The sequence below is a fragment of the Asparagus officinalis genome, chromosome 9, assembly GCF_001876935.1.
Source record: "Asparagus officinalis chromosome 9, Aspof.V1, whole genome shotgun sequence".
NCBI lineage: Eukaryota > Viridiplantae > Streptophyta > Magnoliopsida > Asparagales > Asparagaceae > Asparagus > Asparagus officinalis.
Window position 1 is genome coordinate 37,054,993 of NC_033802.1, and position 8,455 is coordinate 37,063,447.

The following is an 8,455-nucleotide window of genomic DNA, read 5'->3' on the forward strand; positions in this document are numbered from 1 at the left end:
TTTAGGTATTTCCATTTTAGTAGATCTGTTCAGTTTTCCTTGATTTCATGGGTTCTCTGTTCTCAATGTTTCATAATATTACCTTTTGTTTTGTGCCTTTTTTTCATCTTTTAGTGTATCATAAAACTATCTGTCATATTTCTACTTGCATTTGATTGAGAGCAGACTAGTTTTAATTTCACTTCTCATGCTTTTTGAGTTGTTTATGCATACATTGTACGAAAACAGAGAAGAGTTGTTTATGCATACATTGTACGAAAACAGAGAAGAGGAGAAAGAACAATGAGTTTTGTTTATGTGTTGTGTTTTCTCAAAGAGAACACTCCACTTTATATAAAGGCTAAACCCATCATCTCCACCCCCTCAAATAACCGCCTCTGATAGATGTTCTCTCAACAACCCCACTTCCCACGATTTTCTCAACCGAGAATGGTTGATTTGGTCACATAACACCTAGTCAAAGTTACATACATTCTATCTGATAAGCACATAAACTGATATGATGGGTCTATAATGAGTTTCCCTTACCCTGTGTCATGATCGACCCAAGCTAGAATCTGTTGATAGAGAGCTGCTGCCTAGAACAGAGGTTTGAACTACGCACTTAGCATTAGCCGAAATCAAATTACTTAAACTATGCATTTCTTTCTATTGTCATCTAGGAACTATTTGTTTGACTAAACCTGGTTATACCATGCAGATAACTCTTCAACTACGGTAATGGTGTTGCTTTGATGTATTGCTCCTACATAACTCAAGGAATAAGATCATGTCCCTATGCCTCTTGTAATCCAGTAGACTAGCTTTAGCTTTACATTTCGTTAATTTTTTTTTCCTTTCTAATATTATAAAATGGTTGCAGAAGCTCGAGAACTCAGTCCTCTTTTTTTTTCCGTTTTACTTCTATCAAATTTAACAAGTATTCTCTTGCGTAATAGTTCAAGTTTAATGACATTTTGTTGGATAATCTGCATTGCTATGGCATTGATGCTTTTGAGTTGAAGTACCCGTTGCCTTTCTAAGAATGGTAAATCTTTGATACTAAGGCATCAAATAGTGGCATCTAGATTAAGGCATATTCCAGTCTTTATGTGTTCATATACGATACCGTTTATGTTGAAAATAATAACCAGGGTTGATCATAGAAGCAATCATTTGCATTTGTTTTTCTTCCACAGGGACTCGGGATTGATAGATTAGTGATGCTTCTGACAAACACTGCCAGTATACGTGATGTCATTGCTTTCCCTGTCCTTAAAGTTCAGCGTTAAGGTATTCTGAATTTACGTTTAAGTCCGTTATGTAGCATTTTTATTTTTCTTCCTCTCATGTCTTCTAATCTTTTTCTGTTTCAGAGCAAGCTAGAATAATCAAGTATTCACTAGCATAGATCTATTGAGAAGCATCACTCCGCATCATGTTCATTGACGTTTCAGGCAAAATTATGGAATAAAATCTGATCTCTCCATTTTTCTACCATTCTCAGATGCTCTGCTATATACCCCTTGCCATTTCTCAGCAATTTGTTTGAACAATATTATACATTTCTTCTTTGTAAAACATTTATTTGTATTATTTTGGGACATTTTCCTCTATATAATGCAAATTGTGCATTGTGGGCCGCCATCTCTACTCATATATTAAGAGTATCTTGATTCTTCAACTTGTTAAATAAATGTTTTGAGCGAGTTGTTCTTGACATATTTATGTAAATCTAGTGCCGTAACGGTCTTCTTAGTTTGAGCGAATAGCAAGACTTATTTCATTGGAGTTGCCTTTTTTCCCCCCTCTCTGCAAGGATTATTCTTTTTACCCCCTCTCTCGATGAATTTCCACTCTGGTTATTAAATCTTGTATTTCTTTTGTATGACATAGAATGCAAACTCTAAGCTTTTCTCCTTTTTCCTGTTTTTGAATCTCACCGATTTGAGGTTTTTCTTTGATGGATTTTTCAAAGTTTTTCATATCTTATCTGATATTTCTATTTATTTTTATATTTTATACTCTATATTTCTAACTTTTTGAACTTGTTAAATTATTTCCAAGACAATTTTATAGCTATCAATTTGAACATTCTTACTTTGCGCGATTCTTAGTAGAACCAAGTGAAAATTAAGTATTTATAAGTGGAGATGCATAGGTTTTTTTATATAAGTTAAGATTTCAATAGATATATATTCGTTTTCCGCTGTCTCAAAAGACATTTCTTGTTCTTATTCATGATTTCATCGACGGAGGTGGGTTGAATTTTAATGGGTTAGTAGAGATAAGTTTTGGATGTAATTAACTAAAGAAGTAGAGGATATAACATGAAAGTTTACTTCTAATAGGGGTTAAGATCGCGGACTTAAATATGGATATGACCTATTTGATGTAATTTAAATAATTTGAGAAGGTTTCAGAGGTAAGCAATCCTGTATGCCTTATTTTAAAAAAAAGTGTTATGACTATGCTTGCACGGGTTGGTTTGGTTTCTTTGGTTTGTATCTGATTTCATTGTTCTTTGTGAAATTCAGTTTTCTTTTGGATTGCTGCTCCTCCTTCAAAATTAGATAACTTGAGTTGGAACTTTTTTTTCTTATAAATGAAATATAAAATAAAGAGTGTGGACATACTTTTATTTTAAATTTTGAAATTTAAATTATATGACTTAACCACTTGTTGATGGTCTAAATCACGTACATAAACTAATATGAACTAAGTTGACTAGAGACCGCTAACTTCTCCGTATATCTGGTTTGAGTTGAGCTATTCTTCCCTGCACGTGTAGCAACTCGTAAGATTGCGGGGTCTGTTTCCCTTATTGTTCCTCCAACAATCAAGTTAGCGACATACTTGAGTGGGGGAAAATAGCGAACTATAACAGTTCTTAAGGGCAGTGGAACGGAGAAAAGTGCAGGAAAATTACTTACCTTCGCATTGGGAATAATTTCCCCCTTTTATAGTCATGTAGCAGGGACATTTTGGTCTCTTTTGACCGAGTTTGAGTTGGGAGCTGAGTCAGCATCGACTTTACATGTGTATGCTGTGGAGAGGTCACGGACCGAGCGTGGTCACTTCGGCATTAATGAGATGGGATAGACGGCGTACGAAGCCGGTGTGGTCCGATGTGCCATAAATAATGTCGAGGATGGACAAATGATGGCTGCTGCCAAACATTTAATGTGATGTCAACGTGCTGTCAGCGGGGGGTTCAAGGTCAAAGTCGCTTTTTGGCTTGCATCGAGGGGTGTCGAGAAGTACCGCCTTTCGAGTCGGTTGTGGTGAGATGCCGGCTAATCAACTAGTTGAGTAGGCTTGTGGTGAGATGTCGTTTCGGCGAGTCGACTAGATCGGGACCCTGGCAGTCCCAAGGATCGAGTGGACTGAATTGGGCGTAATGAGGGATATTTGCCTGTTGTTGACGGGATCATAATTTGGCGACCGAAAACATCATAACATGACTAATTCCTCATTTTTAGAAAACGTTAGCTCGCTAAATAAGTATGCAGATATTTTTTATTTCAAATTTTCAAAGTCAAAAATAGATAAGGACACGTAATGATTTTTGGAGATGCAAGACTAGTAGTAAACCCCAAATCTTTTTTAATATAAAGGGAGATTTAAACCATTTATTTTTCTAGCTCTACCGTTTTATGTAGTTCATTCTATTTTTTTAAACTTTTTTCCACTCAAAGCCATGTTTTCTTTACTAATATAGTGCACGTACGTTGCACGCCGACATATTTTATACTATTTCTTATGAAATTTATCCAAAAGTTTGATTTTAAATGTAATAATTGCAATTCTTGAGTATTTATTTGTAATTTTCTCACATTAAAGTCCAAGACGTACTTCATATAATCTTTTATTAGTTTTTTTAAGTCTATAGGGGTGAATCTATAAATCTTATCTAGTCTAGGGTTCTATTTGTAATATATGAAATTTCAGGCTTTTTCTATAAATTTCAGATTTATTCTCAAAATTTTTTAAGATTAATGGTTGTTTGTGCAAAATTTTAGGGTTCATTCTATAAAATTGACTAACTTTGGAGTTTTTATAAACTGAGGACTTCTCTATAAAAATTTGCAATTTTTTAGAATAACAAAAAAAATACAATTCTATTTATTAGAACCTAAGAGACACAATTCTATTTACTTTACAATTTAAGATAATATATAGTATTAATAATTTTATAAATATTTACGGTTTGATGGGCAAATTTGGATATAGCTATAGCAGTAGAGTACATAAAATACCCTTTTCCATAAATCTCCCAATTTTAATTTTATTTTACTTAACCAAAATTTTGCACAATGATTTTGACCTTGTGTATGTAGGATATGCATGCCCAAATAATTTGATACAGGAATAGAAAAGTTGATTACAAATCATTCTTGCACTGCCAAAAAATATATCAAAATATGAATTTTACTGACGCAAACAAAATTTTACAATTTGTTGGAATAGGAAACGATGTAATTCTATTTCTTAAAAGCTAAAAGACATGATTCTATTTACTTTATAGTTTACGATAATGTATGATATTAACAATATTATAAATATTTGGTGTTTTATGTGCAAATCTGGATATGGTTATAGCATTAGGAAGGGCACATAAAATATCTTTTCCATGAAGTCACCATTTTAATTTTGTTTTACTTAATCAAAATTTTATACAATGATTTTGACTTTGTATATGTAGGATCTACATGCTCACACAATTTGATGCAGGAATAGCAAATTGTAGGTGACTTGAATGGTTGGGAGGTTTCTATATGACTTTCAAATTCTTGGGTTTAATTCTCATATTAAAAAAATTGATATAGGAATAGGAAAGTTGATTACAAATCATTCTTGCTTTGCCAAAAATATATTAAAATGTTAAATTACTAGCATAAACCAAAATTTGGATATGAAATCACGATATAATTTACCTTTCCTAGTAATATGAAAGGAAGAGGATTTCCTCGATGAGCTAGCATATGAGAGCATGTAAATCATTCATAGACTACAAGAAATCATTTAAAATATTATTCTAATTATTGCAGAGATGAATAACCAAGAAAAAACCCTATTAGAGTCAAATATACAAAACATTGACCTTGAAAAATTGGAGTAGTTTTCAAACGTTCCCTGCGTATATTATATGTACATATGTGAGTTAGCTTGTAAGAAATTGGGTGTATTCATTTTCTAAGGGATTAGTTGTGATTTATAGTGGTACTAGGAAGATGAATAGTTGCAACAATTTTTATGATTATGATACTGATCATTAATGATAATTAAGAAAGGGAGTGTAAGAAATTAATATTTTAATGAGAGGTTATAAAAATATAATAAATCTAATTCATGTAAATCTAATTCATGGTGAAATTTATTTGAAGATTAAGATTTATGAAGTATGAAGGCTCTTGATTTCATAACCGATTTTGCCATTATTTCTCTTATGTGAACATTGTATGTATGTGTTGTAATGTATGTATGCATGTCTCTTTATGTTTGCATGTATAAGTCTTATTGTAAATTGGAGGGCATTTTGGAAAGAGATGTTTTAACATCCCAATCCACTTTTATAATAGTATAAAATATAAAATATATTATTCTTTTTACTTGATTCTCTTGTCTATTTAGGATTTTAGTCTCATCTTAATTTGACATTTAATGTATGTTGTTAAAAGAGTAACCACTTATTTATTCTTGAATAGATATAAGGTCTTCACGTGTAATCACTAATCTATCACCTCTATAAAATTGAAATATGAGTAAATTACACTAAATCTTCACTATGTTTGGGCATTTGGCACTAAAACCCCAATACATTTGAAAATCGCACTAAGTCCCCGAAAACATTTGGCTGAAAACTCTCAAATTGGTTGAAAAGTCCCAAATTAATACCATTTGTTCATTTGTGGTCAAATGACCAAATACCTACCCAATAATTTTTTGCAAAAAACACCCTATGGGTTTTTATTTTTTTCACTTAACCCCTAATACTTTTGGTAGAAAACCTCCACTAATATCTTTTATAATTTTCAGGGTTTTGTATGTAATTTTTGAACTTTTATAAGGCGTTTGTAATTTTCCCCCATAAAGCACAGATTTGCTTCCTTCTCATCATCGCTCGAGCTAACTTCTGATTCTTTACCATCGTTCATCATGTTCTATGTTGTCACATTCAGACTCTTGCCCTCAACCTTTTTATCTTTCTTGTTCAAAGGGAATTTGTTCTTATAGTGACCCGGTTTCTTGCAGCGATAGCAAATACGCTCAGTTTCAGAATCAAGAGAGCAAATTCGCTCAGTTTCAGAATATTCTGTTACTAATTCTGCCTATTTTTCAGATACTTCTAACCATGTTTTGTTTCCTTTTACAATTAGTCTAACATGGCTATTTTCATCCTAGGAGGTTAATGACTCCTTTTTTAGATCACCTGAGTTTCTCTTTTTTTGCCTTCAAACTTAATGACTTCTTCATAGAGTTATCTTCTGAATCACCATCTCTTACTCTTAATCGTACTTCATATGTAAGAAGATTCCCTACAAGATTTTCAAGAGTTAGTTCAGAAAAATATTGCAATTCTTCAATAACAGTTTCTTTTGGTTTCCAGCCCCTAGAAAGAGAACAAATTTTTTCAACAAGCTCTTTGTTACCATATTCTTTTCCCAAAGTCTTTATCTTGTTCACAATATATGTGTATTAGGTGAACATATCCTTAATACTCTTAGAGGCATTCATCTTATAATATTCACACTTACTTACAACCATTGTAAGTTTCAACTATTTTACCTATGAAGTTTCTTTGTGTGTAACTCGTAAAATTTTCCAAATTTCCTGTGCAGTAGAGCAACTAGATACATGGTTAAATTCTTTAGTAGTTAAAAAATAATAGAGAACATTCATTGCTTTTGTGTTTAAAGAAAAAAACTTTTTGTCAGTTGGGATTCATTTATCTCTAAGAGTAACAATAGTAGTCTCATCTACAATGGTAGTGGGTTCATTATAGCCATTCTTACACTATTGCAAACGTCAAAATCGATGAATAATAAAAAGACTTTCATACATGCTTTCTGTAGGTGGGTAAAAATTGATTTTTCTGAGAGGGAGGAGATTTGAATTAATAAGAATGACTTATTACAAATCAAGAATCAAAAATTACAACGGAAGCAAAGAGAATGCTCTTCTTGTTTAACGTGAGTTCTTCGGTAGTGATAGGACGTCTCCCTCGAATGCTCGCATCGAGTTTACTTCCCTTGGACGATCCGATCGAAATTGCAGTTGAGCTTTAGTACGCAGTAGAAGTACTTGTGTGATTGAGTTCGATTATACCCAAGCTTGATGAGTATCAAGGCCGAAAGCTTAGAGAAGGCTACAATGCAAGAGTTTTCAGAGAGCTAACGAGTCTCAAATCTGAGAGTTCATATTGAGTCTACTTCAACAATCCAAGTTCATAGCCAAGAATGTTCAACCAAGCAAGCCGATAGAAGTCTCTATTTGAAGAGCCTAATCACTAGCCAAGAGCAAGACACCAGACCAGCCTTAAGAGAAAGTCTCCAAATGATCCAACCTATGGTTGAAGAGTCTTGAAAATGCCAAGCTTCTCAACCAAATTGTTAGCCGAACCCCTTTCATGTTAGTAAAAAGGTCCTATAAATAGGCAAGGGATGATATGATTTGTGGGATGTGATCACTAATAGGAGTAAGGAATAGCATACTCCCCTATAGCTATGAGATGTGACCACTATAGGGGTGATGGGAGCCATGCCTCATTACCCAGGACGTAGGAAGTGGGTGGGACCACTCCCACAAGCAAGCAGTCGTTTGCACTATTTAGGTGGGGTTGACAAGCTTGCAAGCGAGCTTGAGAGCTGTTTGAACATTCAGGCAAGCTTGTAGGCGAGCTTGGTGAACAGGTAGGGTTGACTGGTGGGCTCCTCAAGAGTGTGAGCTGGTATTCATTGACAAGCTGAGTTTGTGTGGGTGAGCTCACTGTAGGCGGGCTTGACTCGTGCGGGTGAGCAAGGCGTTCAGGGGAGGTTGAGCTCATGCTGGCAAGCTCAATAATCAGGCGAGCTTAACTCATGCTGGCGAGTCAAGCAAACATGTGAGGTTGGCCGTGCCAAACAAACAAGCGAACATGGCTTAGCCTCTGAGCACGTAGGCGAACCCAAACAAGTGAGGTTTGAGCCCTCTTGTGTAAATGCAATTTTTATTGCCTACAAAACCCCCTTTAAAGTTTTCAGACCTAAATCATGTTGCATGTGGTCTGTAACACTTTGAATGAAGAGGATCATTGTTCATTGGTTTGGGCGAATTTGAGCCCCTTGGTCGAGTTAAACTCTTCAACCGAGCTTGATGAAGTACGGGTGAGCTCGAGTCTTTTGGCGAGCTTAAACCATTGGCAGGCGAGCTACAAATATGCGGGTGAGCTTCATGCCTGCAGGAGAGCTAGATCACTACAGTTGAGGCCCAAGTC